General features: G+C 46.1%; 1 protein-coding gene across 3 annotated transcripts in view; it reads right to left on the minus strand.

Moving 5' to 3' along the window:
• The window catches only part of LOC124722846 (PDZ domain-containing protein 8), a 233,602-nt gene that overhangs the window by 140,318 nt on the left and 80,611 nt on the right, over positions 1-12,673 (minus strand). The gene's annotated exons all lie outside the window — the stretch shown is intronic.

A 12,673-nucleotide genomic window follows, 5' to 3' on the forward strand; every position in this document is an offset into this window, starting at 1 on the left:
ATATGTGAGTTACTAGCAGAAAAATGCTCCTATTAGAGCACAAGAAAGGCAAATATGCTCCTGTTTAAAAGACTCTGATTGAAAAGTGGGGTACCAGCTGCCGCATCCTACCTTCTTCAACACCTTGAAAAATTTTCCCAAAAATTTTGACATACAAACATATTCTAGCTCTTTTGAACATGCAACTCACCTCTCACTATCCCAAGCTCCCCTAACTATAACTTGCTCACATCACTGGTCCATTACTGTCAGCCACTCAAATCCTTCCACTCCCACTTTCCCAATCTCACTCACTCATTCAGCCCAACTCGAGGACATTATCTCTTTGTGTCTCTCTGGCACTGTCTCCTGTCTCACAGCTACAGGCTCCTTTGTTCTGTCCTACTACTTCTACTGCCTCCCCTCACTGTCACTGTCTCCCTCTTCTTCTCTATTGCTGCTACTATCTCATTCATTCCTTCCCACCGCTGCTGTCTCTTCTCATTGTCACAACATCCCTCTCTCCCTCACTGTCACTGCCACACACTCTGCTCTTATTACCACTGGCTCTCACCCACTTCCACCTCCTCCTCTTTGTTCCTCTCCCACTGGCACTGTCCCATTCACTCTTTTCTTAGCACTGTTCGGTCACAGTCCACTATGTTCCACAGCCATCATGTTCCTCTCTTTCTCTCACACTTCCATTGTCTCCTCCACTCTTTCTACACCAATGCCACAACCACTGTCTACTATCTTACAATATTTATTACTTTACCATCTCTTTCCCACTTCCACTGTCTCCTCCTCTCCATTGACAAAAAGTGCAATTATGTTTGCAGGGCAAAATTTTTAGGAAAAGTTTTGAAGGTTCTGAGGAAGGCAGGATGAGGTAGGTGGTACCCCACTTTTCAGTGAGAATCTTTTAAACAGGAGCAGATTTGCCCTTTTTGTGCTCTGACAGGAGCATTTTTCTGCTGGTTCACCTCTTTTCCCTTCCACAGAATAGCATGTCACTCATATGAAAGGAACTTCATGGTTTAGTAAACTTCTGATAGTTTTTACTTATGTGAAATTGAAATAATGTAGAACAAATTTTACACCTCAGACTGGATTTTATGAGACACATCTAGAAAGTAGGTTTCCCGATGTTTATTCCTTTAAAGTAGACGTATTTATCCAGGAAATTTGTGCATGCACAACAGATCTCTGATGTGAGAATCAAATGCCAGCCAGGCAGGTCCCACCTAGAACCAGTAACACAGCAGCAGTGCCCCAAAATAGCATCTCTTATTCATCCCCCTGCTGCCTTAATGCATAAAACATAGCATTCATTGAAATTCATTGTCAGCTCTGCCAGGACTATGGAATCTCATGAGCAAACAGATGGTCCAACGGTGGTGTAGGCTTTTTTCTGGAAGTCGTCAAATTGTCCATGAGGAAGAGGCAATGCTCATCCCTCATCAATGATCACCTGGTTGAGCTGGCACAGCAGCAAACCCTGGAGAACTGTCACTTCGAGTTTATGGAGCTCAGTAACCATTTTCTGCAAATATTGTGATGCTTGTGTGGGAAATTGTCACTATGCACCTGCTGTTCAAGAAATTGTGTGTCAGGTGGGTGCTGAAAAACTTGACACCCAACCACAAAACGAAACACTTTGGAGCAGCACTGGCATTTCTGCAGCAGTATCATGATGACAGTGATGAGTTCCTCAACATGATCGTCATGGGCGACGAGACAGGGATTTCTCACTTGACCCCAGAAACCTAGCAGCAATCAATGCATTGGCATCACAGTGGATCTCCAGTCAAAATGAAATTCAAACAGACTGTATCAGTGCAGAAAGTGATGTGCACAATGTTCTGGGCCAGGAAGAGCATTCTGCCAATTGACTTCCTGCCGACCATTACTGTGACACAATGTGGAAACTGTGACATGCCATTTGGAACAAGAGGCACGGAACGCTTACTGCAGGTGTTGTGCTGCTCCATGACAATGTTCATCATCATACAGCTCAGCAGTTAGCAACTGTTTTGCAGAAATTCTGCTGGGAACTGTTTGATTATCCAGAATACAGTCCAGATTTCGCTCCCAGCGATTTCCATCTTTTCTTGCACCTCAAGAAATTCCTGTCCTTCAGTCAGTATTCTGACAATGGTGAAGAGCTGAAGAATACTGTCACATGCTGGTTCCATTCACAGGTGGCAGACTTCTATGACACAGGAATACAAAAGTTGATCCCATGATATGATGAGTGTCTCAGTTCTTTTGTGACTATGTCAAAAAATGGCCCAAAAATTTCTTTACCTGTTACCAATAGAGATTTTCATGTAACTATGTTGTCCCTGTTTTTAAAAAATAGGATAACTTACTTTCTGGATGCATCTTGTACATGCACAAAAATTTTGTATGTGCTTCAGTGCTACAACATGGGATTCCCAGAACCCTTCAGATGATAATGAGGACACTTTACAGCATATTTCTCCACATTACTTTACTTTATAAACTACTTTTTCACCTCAAAACAGATTTTACGTGTGTATTTTTTGCGTGCAAATAGGGTAACGAACCTCTGTATTTCGGGGACGGTTAGAAATATTGAGAATAATTTCACGGTTGTTCAAGATAGGGATCTTAGAAAATATCATAAATGTTTCAGCCATTTACAGTGCACAGCTGTCTTTAAATCCATGGCTCAGTTTTGGTACCCAAAAACCATGTTTTAGGTGTGTTTCTCGATAGCAGAAAAAGATCTTTGAAAACGGGATGACGACACTTCTACACTCATGCTCATAAATTAAGGATAACTGCAGAATGTGGTCCACACATCATGGCACTACATAAAACTGGTGCTAATAGCAAAGGCACATAGGGAACACACACGGCACAGATCTGTAAGTCCACGGTATTGGCGATGTGTTGAGAAAACCGCCGCGAAACACATGTGCTGCAAAACGCCACTGTTTCCTGCACATGTACCCCGACATCAGTATGGGATATGATCACCATGCACACATACACAGGTCGCAAAACGGGTTGGCATACTCTGGATCAGGTTGTCAAGCAGCTGCTGGGGTATAGCCTCCCATTCTAGCACCAGTGCCTGTCAGAGCTCCTGAAGTGTTGTAGGGGTTTGAAGACGTGCAGCGATACATCGACCATGAGCATACCAGACATGCTCGATGGGGTTTAGGTCTGGAGAACAGGCAGGTCACTCCATTTGCCTGATATCTTCTGTTTCAAGGTACTCCTCCACGATGGCAGCTCAGTGGGGCCATGCGTTATCATCCATCAGGAGGAAGGTGGGACCCACTGCACCTCTGAAAAGGTGGACATAATCATGCAAAACGATGTCCCACTACACCTGACATGTTACAGTTCCTCTGTCAAAGACGTGCAGGAGTGCATGTGCACCAGTCATAATCACACCCCACACCATCAAACCACAACCTCCATACAGGTCCCTTTCAAGGACATTAAGGGTTTGGTATCTAGTTCCTGGTTCACGCCAGGTGAAAACCCAGTGAGAATCACTGTTCAGACTATACTTGGACTCGTCCGTGAACCAGGCTTTACGGGCTCTCCTGTGACCATGGGTCAATGAAATGCACCTTGCAGGTCTCCGGGTGAATTAAACATGTCTGTTCAGTCGTCTGTAGACTGTGTGTCTGGAGACAACTGTTCCAGTGGCTGTGGTAAGGTCCCGAGCAAGGCTGCCTGCAATGCTCCATGGCCTTCTGCGGGCACTGATGGTGAGATATCGGTCTTCTTGTGGTGTTGTACACTGTGGACGTCCCGTACTGTAGAGCGTGGACACATTTCCTGTCTGCTGGAATTGTTGCCATAATCTTGAGATCACACTTTGTGGGACACAGAGGGCCCGGACTAAGATCTGCTGTGTTTGGCCAGCCTCCAGTCGCCTAGCATTGTACCCCTCACAACGTCATCAATATGTGTTCTTTGAGCCATTTTCAACACACAGTCACTATTAGCACGTCTGGAAACGTCTGCACACTTACTTGCTGCAGCATACTCCGACATGCACCAACACACCTCTGCATATGTGGACTGCCTCCAGCGCCACCATGTGACGACTGCAGGTCAAATGCACCACAAGGCCATACCCTGAGGTGATTTAAACCCACAAACTGCACACCAAAGCATTGTTTCACCATGTATCAGAATTATCCTTAATTCATGAGCATAAGTGTAGATCAATGCCTAGAGAATATACCATTAAAATTTGTGCAATCTGCTGTGGTTACTTATTTAGATATCCACTGCTGATGGCAAAAAAATGGCGAAAAACACTTTTTTCTTAAGGAATCGTCCATGAACTAAATGGTGCCTCCATAAGACCCTTAATGTGCATTGTACACCCTATCTAACATGAAAAGAACCAACCTATTTGCTCCATTTGGCTCAGCTGGAGGGAGTGTGTAATATTCAAAAATTGACCCTGTACTACAGAATAGTTACAGTAAGGCAATTCTTCTGTTGTGTAAACAAATGGTCCTTAGCCCAAGGGCTATCCTCAACACTTGACCTGACTTTTCTGTCACCAACATAACCCAAGATATGATCCCCACAAAAATCCTGTTTTTATGTGTGGCGTTTTGGTACATATTGATGGTGCTTGCAATGATTTCCTGAGTGTGGAATGCATATACTGCATCATACAAAACTGTACCATGTCTGGTCCTTGTATTTTACTTGAAAGTTGTAAGTAAATCATATTCTAATTCCCACATGGAGAAGCAACAGTTTTAATCTTTTCTGATTATAGAAATGAAGTCTGAACAACCCACCTGAGAAATTAAATTATTTTTAGAAATTAAATTATTTCTGTAAATGTATTTGAGATCAAATAAATTTTACAGATAGAGCAATCATCACATTAACACTATTCATAACAGTAACCAACTGCACTTTTACGTGAAATAACTGCTTACAAAACCTGTATTTTCCTCTCTTCCCGAAAACACTTTCAGTAAGGCATTTCCATTCTGGATTGCTCAAACAGATGAATTTAATAACACATATATGGCACGGGAGGGAACTAAAAAAAAAAAAGAAAAAGACAAAATGTGCCCTTTCGCAAACTAATATTGGATGGTGATTCTGGAAACATTTTATGAATTACAGGTAATACACACTACACTTATAATGAAAAAGTAGTTTTCTTGCTAAAGATATGAATGATAGGGTTTCCCCTCACTCCTCTGACCCTTAAATTGAACTTAAAGAAAAACAACAAATGCTATATCAACTCATTCCACGTCATAATTATAGGTCACAGTTATGATCCAAGGAACATACAAATACCTAAACTAAACCATACTTTCACATACCATCAGAAATATGATAGGTGATAAATATGATACTACATGAAGATGTATTCCTCTATGCCATCTTCCGTCTTTAAAAAAAATTGACTCACTTCCATTGGTGGGAAGAAAACTCACTGCTTGATGTATCTATAGCCATACTATGCAAATATGAATGTCAGAGCATAATTTCCAACATGTCAGATATTCTATGTTTACGTCCAGGTCAAAGATAAAGTACCTTTCTGCATGTTCTGTATATATCTGCATGATCACTACGGGAGCAATATTTAAGACCTTCAATATATTTCTAGATTTCTTACTAATCAGTGATTGAAATCCTATAAAGCATGGTGCCTTCATCTAAGTGTCCACCAATTTAAACTGTTTCACACAGTCGTGAGTAAAAAACCTGTTACTTTCCTTGCTCCTTCCCTTCATAGACTTCTGTTATCATTTACAACATCCTGATATGGATCTCTCACACTCTAAAAATATTCTAGTACACATTGCTCATGCCTTTCTGTAAACAATCTTTTTTTTGTATATGACCTGCTTCCTCATTATCCTATAAACAAACAGGAGGCTAATCACTTTTATCTCGCAGTAACTATTTGACCCCTCCTTTTTGTATGCACATGCACTGCTAGTTTCATCACTTGTGGCTCCTAAAAAGTGTGGTGAAGGGCCCTAGTCTTCAGATTTTTCTACATGTAAAACCAAATGTTAATACTTGCACCATGCTAAATCTCTAAAAGATGTGAGTAGATATTTGTGCACGATTTTTTGCTGGGTAACATTTCAAGCGTATTTCTCTCAATATCACATTCGTTAGTGTAAAAAAGATTCAAAATGAGAGAATTTTACAAAATGCTAAAAACAAAATCAGATCATGTAACCAAATGCCACAAACCACAATAAAACTAAGCATGTAGAGATATAAATTTAGCACAACACAAGATCCAAACAAACTTGCAAATTTTGTAAATAAATGTTTCAACAATGCAGCTACTAAGTAACAATACAGGTACAAAAAAACAGCCCACAGCAACAATGAACCCCATATATGACTTAATGTTATTGCAACCCACCACCATGGAAGAACTCAACAATGTTTTCCATAACCTAAAAATAAAACCTCAGCAGGTTTCAATGAGGTGCCTGTGCGCTTGTTAAAGAATTGTAAAATAAGGTAACAAAAGTCATAGGATACCTCCTAATATAGTGTCACACCTCCTTTTGCCCAGTGCAGTGCAGCAATTTGATGCGCCATGGACTCAACAAGTTGTTGGAAGTTCCCTGCGAAAGTCTGGCCACTGAAGTATGTTGTGCCTGAACTGACTTTTGATTATGTCCCATAAATTTTCGAAGGGATTCATGTCAGATGATTTGGGTGGCAAATCATTCGCTTAAACTGTCTAAAATGTTCTTCAAATCAATAGGGAACTGTTGTGGCCCCATCACATGACATCGTTGTTATGGAATGTGAAGTCCATGAATGGCTGCAAATGGTCTCCAATTAGCTGAACATAACTATTTCCAGTCAATGATCGGTTCACTTGGACTGGAGGACCCAGTCCATTCCATGTAAACACAGCTCACACCATTATGGAGCCACCACCCTCTTGCACAGTGCCTCATTCACAACTTGGCCCCAAAGCTTTGTGGGGTCAGCACTACACTTGAACCCAACCATCAGCTGTTACCAACTGAAATTGGGACTCATCTGACCAGGCCACAGCTTTCCAGTCACCTAGAGTCCAACCAATATGGTCACAAGCCAAGGAGAGGTGCTGCAGGCTGTGTCATGCTGTTAGCAAAGACACCCATTTTGGTCGTCTGCTCCCATAGCCCATAAATGCCAAATTTCACAACACTATCCTGATGGATATGTTCATCGTACAACCCACACTGATTTCTGATGTTGCTTGCATGTTAGCACTGACAACTCTACACAAATGCCGTTGTTCTTGGTCATTAAGTGAACGCCGTCAGCCACTGCATTGTCTGTGGTGAGAGGTAACATCTGAAATTTTCTGTTCTTGTCACACTCTTGACACTGTGGATCTCATAATATTGAATTCCCTAATGATTTCCAAAACAAAATGTCCCATGGTTCTAGCTCCAACAACCATTCTGCATTCAAAGTCTGTTAATTCCTGTTGTGCTGCTATAATCACATCGGAAACCTTTTCGTATGAATCACCCGAGTATATTCAACACACAACACATAATAAATGGCTAAGCATTTCAGTATCCAATGTCTAATAGTCAATAACACAAAATCATTGTTATTGGAGATCAAAGCAGGCAACTTTTCCACAGATTGCAGGAAACATTTATGGAATTTCATATACATATAATAAACACTGTTAATTCATTGGTCTGCACGTGGACGGCAATATTTGAGGAAAAGACCATGTTAACTTGTATGCAGGAAAATAAGCAGTGTACTGTATGTTCTTATCCAGTTATGCAAAACAGCATGTAATACAATGCTGAAAACACTATGCTATGGTATAATTTTCCCATGTATATACACTCCTGGAAATTGAAATAAGAACACCGTGAATTCATTGTCCCAGGAAGGGGAAACTTTATTGACACATTCCTGGGGTCAGATACATCACATGATCACACTGACAGAACCACAGGCACATAGACACAGGCAACAGAGCATGCACAATGTCGGCACTAGTACAGTGTATATCCACCTTTCGCAGCAATGCAGGCTGCTATTCTCCCATGGAGACGATCGTAGAGATGCTGGATGTAGTCCTGTGGAACGGCTTGCCATGCCATTTCCACCTGGCGCCTCAGTTGGACCAGCGTTCGTGCTGGAGGGCAGACCGCTTGAGACGACGCTTCATCCAGTCCCAAACATGCTCGATGGGGGACAGATCCGGAGATCTTGCTGGCCAGGGTAGTTGACTTACACCTTCTAGAGCACGTTGGGTGGCACGGGATACATGCGGACGTGCATTGTCCTGTTGGAACAGCAAGTTCCCTTGCCGGTCTAGGAATGATAGAACTATGGGTTCGATGACGGTTTGGATGTACCGTGCACTATTCAGTGTCCCCTCGACGATCACCAGTGGTGTACGGCCAGTGTAGGAGATCGCTCCCCACACCATGATGCCGGGTGTTGGCCCTGTGTGCCTCGGTCGTATGCAGTCCTGATTGTGGCGCTCACCTGCACGGCGCCAAACACGCATACGACCATCATTGGCACCAAGGCAGAAGCGACTCTCATCGCTGAAGACGACACGTCTCCATTCGTCCCTCCATTCACGCCTGTCGCGACACCACTGGAGGCGGGCTGCACGATGTTGGGGCGTGAGCGGAAGACGGCCTAACGGTGTGCGGGACCGTAGCCCAGCTTCATGGAGACGGTTGCGAATGGTCCTCGCCGATACCCCAGGAGCAACAGTGTCCCCAATTTGCTGGGAAGTGGCGGTGCGGTCCCCTACGGCACTGCGTAGGATCCTACGGTCTTGGCTTGCATCCGTGCGTCGCTGCGGTCCGGTCCCAGGTCGACGGGCACGTGCCCCTTCCGCCGACCACTGGCGACAACATCGATGTACTGTGGAGACCTCACGCCCCACGTGTTGAGCAATTCAGCGGTACGTCCACCCGGCCTCCCGCATGCCCACTATACGCCCTCGCTCAAAGTCCGTCAACTGCACATACGGTTCACGTCCACGCTGTCGCGGCATGCTACCAGTGTTAAAGACTGCGATGGAGCTCCGTATGCCACGGCAAACTGGCTGACACTGACGGCGGCGGTGCACAAATGCTGCGCAGCTAGCGCCATTCGACGGCCGACACCGCGGTTCCTGGTGTGTCCGCTGTGCCGTGCATGTGATCATTGCTTGTACAGCCCTCTCGCAGTGTCCGGAGCAAGTATGGTGGGTCTGACACACCGGTGTCAATGTGTTCTTTTTTCCATTTCCAGGAGTGTATTATGGAGTAGAACAATGAGGTTGTGCTGCCGATGAGCACTTGAACAAAATATTGGTTCTACAAAAGACATGGAACTTTTTGAACATGAAAGTAATAGCTGGTGCCTCTATTTTCCATCTGCGGGTAGTTCCACTGGACAGTGGAAAGTGTCTTCAAAATGTAAGCAATGGGCTGTTTATTGCCATCAGTGCTCCGATGGGACAGGATGGCACCAATGCCAATTGGGATCCATCACAGGCCAGAGTCAAAGATTTAACTGGTGCCAAAGAAACCAGATAGGTAGCACAGCACAAATGCTGGTTGAGTGACATACTTCCAGTGGCAATCCACAGACCAAACAAACTTATCGCACTTCTGGTAAAGCCAATTAAGAGGCTGGCTGACGCGTGCAACCTGGGGAATGGACTGAGCACAATACGAAATCTTACGCAAAAACGTCTGGAACTACTTCAGGTTACTGGATGCTGGTAGGTTAACAGTGGCTTTGTTGTGGCTGCCCGTGGGGACGAGACCATACTTACTAAGCATATGACCCAAGAAATGCACCTTCAGAGAGAAAAACTGCACTTTTCCCTCTTGCAACGAAGGCCATTCTCCTGGAAGCGTTGTAAAACCGACTAAAGGTTCAGTAAATGCTGTTCCCGAGTATGGTCCATGACCGTGTTGTCATCAAGGTAACTGACACAACAGGAAATGTCCTGCATCAACTGTTCCCAATATCGTTGGTAAATTCCCAGCACAGACGAGATTCAAAAGACAAGTGACTAAATTACTAAAGCCCAAACTGGGTGCGACCAGAAAGTCCGAGAAACTGCGTCCAACAGCAAATGCAGGTAAGCATCGCTCAAGTCGATGCGGGAAAAAAAGTGGACCCCCGAAAACTTCGCACAAAACTCCACCTGCTGTGAAATGGAATACGAATCCATGGCTCACTGCACATTGACCGTCTGCTTGAAATCGTCGCAAAGATGAACGGCACCGTCGGGCTTCTGGCTTACCAACATAGGGGTGGCCCACTCAACCAAATATAAAAAACGACACCCTGTTCTTGCCAACGTTGCCACTCAGCCTTGTTTTGTCACGCATGGCAAAGAGAATGGGGTGGGAGAGAGAAAATTTCGGAACCGCCGACAGCTTAAAAGAAATATGTGCTTCGAAATTTTCTGTCCGGCCCAAGCTATTCTCACACAGCGGGCTACAGGACTGCAGTAAGGAGTACAAATCGTGAAAAGGAATGGACTGAGACACTAAACGCACTTCTTCTGCGATCTGAAATCCGAAAACAGAAAAGGCGTCGATCCCAAGGATATTTTGCGCCAGAAGTGAATTGACCACTAACAATGTAAATTACCGTTCAGCATTCTTGTAACGAAGACAGAGAATTGCCCTCGTAAGGGACTGCGCTGTTTGCAATAAGACAGAACCCGACGGAGCGGCTGTTCAACTCGAGGCACCGCAAGATCCTGTAAGTATACAAATTAATTAGGCTGATTGACGCATCCGTATCTATTTGAAATCCGATCGGCCGCCCATCCAGAATCAACGTCAGAAAAATACGCTTGACACGTGCGGGGCGTCGGAGACAGGAAAACACCGGGGCGTCCTATGACTGATTCGCGGCCCGTCGACTGTCAAAAACAGTTGCCAAATGGCTTATCCACCGGCATACCCCCACATACACACTCCTGGAAATTGAAATAAGAACACCGTGAATTCATTGTCCCAGGAAGGGGAAACTTTATTGACACATTCCTGGGGTCAGATACATCACATGATCACACTGACAGAACCACAGGCACATAGACACAGGCAACAGAGCATGCACAATGTCGGCACTAGTGCAGTGTATATCCACCTTTCGCAGCAATGCAGGCTGCTATTCTCCCATGGAGACGATCGTAGAGATGCTGGATGTAGTCCTGTGGAACGGCTTGCCATGCCATTTCCACCTGGCGCCTCAGTTGGACCAGCGTTCGTGCTAGACGTGCAGACCGCGTGAGACGACGCTTCATCCAGTCCCAAACATGCTCAATGGGGGACAGATCCGGAGATCTTGCTGGCCAGGGTAGTTGACTTACACCTTCTAGAGCACGTTGGGTGGCACGGGATACATGCGGACGTGCATTGTCCTGTTGGAACAGCAAGTTCCCTTGCCGGTCTAGGAATGGTAGAACGATGGGTTCGATGACGGTTTGGATGTACCGTGCACTATTCAGTGTCCCCTCGACGATTACCAGTGGTGTACGGCCAGTGTAGGAGATCGCTCCCCACACCATGATGCCGGGTGTTGGCCCTGTGTGCCTCGGTCGTATGGAGTCCTGATTGTGGCGCTCACCTGCACGGCGCCAAACACGCATACGACCATCATTGGCACCAAGGCAGAAGCGACTCTCATCGCTGAAGACGACACGTCTCCATTCGTCCCTCCATTCACGCCTGTCGCGACACCACTGGAGGCGGGCTGCACGATGTTGGGGCGTGAGTGGAAGACGGCCTAACGGTGTGCGGGACCGTAGCCCAGCTTCATGGAGACGGTTGCGAATGGTCCTCGCCGATACCCCAGGAGCAACAGTGTCCCTAATTTGCTGGGAAGTGGCGGTGCGGTCTCCTACGGCACTGCGTAGGATCCTACGGTCTTGGCGTGCATCCGTGGGTCGCTGCGGTCCGGTCCCAGGTCGACGGGCACGTGCACCTTCCGCCGACCACTGGCGACAACATCGATGTACTGTGGAGACCTCACGCCCCACGTGTTGAGCAATTCGGCGGTACGTCCACCCGGCCTCCCGCATGCCCACTATACGCCCTCGCTCAAAGTCCGTCAACTGCACATACGGTTCACGTCCACGCTGTCGCGGCATGCTACCAGTGTTAAAGACTGCGATGGAGCTCCGTATGCCACGGCAAACTGGCTGACACTGACGGCGGCGGTGCACAAATGCTGCGCAGCTAGCGCCATTCGACTGCCAACACCGCGGTTCCTGGTGTGTCCGCTGTGCCGTGCGTGTGATCATTGCTTGTACAGCCCTCTCGCAGTGTCCGGAGCAAGTATGGTGGGTCTGACACACCGGTGTCAATGTGTTCTTTTTTCCATTTCCAGGAGTGTACTAGTACCTACGAACATTCTCGGTGACCATGCAACAATGGCTACCGGGGCAGAACCGCTGGCTCGCCCTGCGAGTGGAGACGGAACGAAGTCGAGGACCCGGAAAACGCCGGTGGCAGGAGCGAGGATGGCTAGCGGCGCGACGCCTCCGCAATGGCACCATCAATGGCGGCTGCACAAAGCGACTCGTCGGGAGGTGAGGCCACCTGTGATACCACGCGGGGCACAGCTGCCAGTTACCAGAAGGGACGTTCTTTGCCACCGCCGCAAGGTCATGCGATCCCAAATTTTGAGCACCGTT

The sequence above is a fragment of the Schistocerca piceifrons genome, chromosome X (assembly GCF_021461385.2).
Source record: "Schistocerca piceifrons isolate TAMUIC-IGC-003096 chromosome X, iqSchPice1.1, whole genome shotgun sequence".
In the NCBI taxonomy this organism is placed as follows: Eukaryota; Metazoa; Arthropoda; class Insecta; order Orthoptera; family Acrididae; genus Schistocerca; species Schistocerca piceifrons.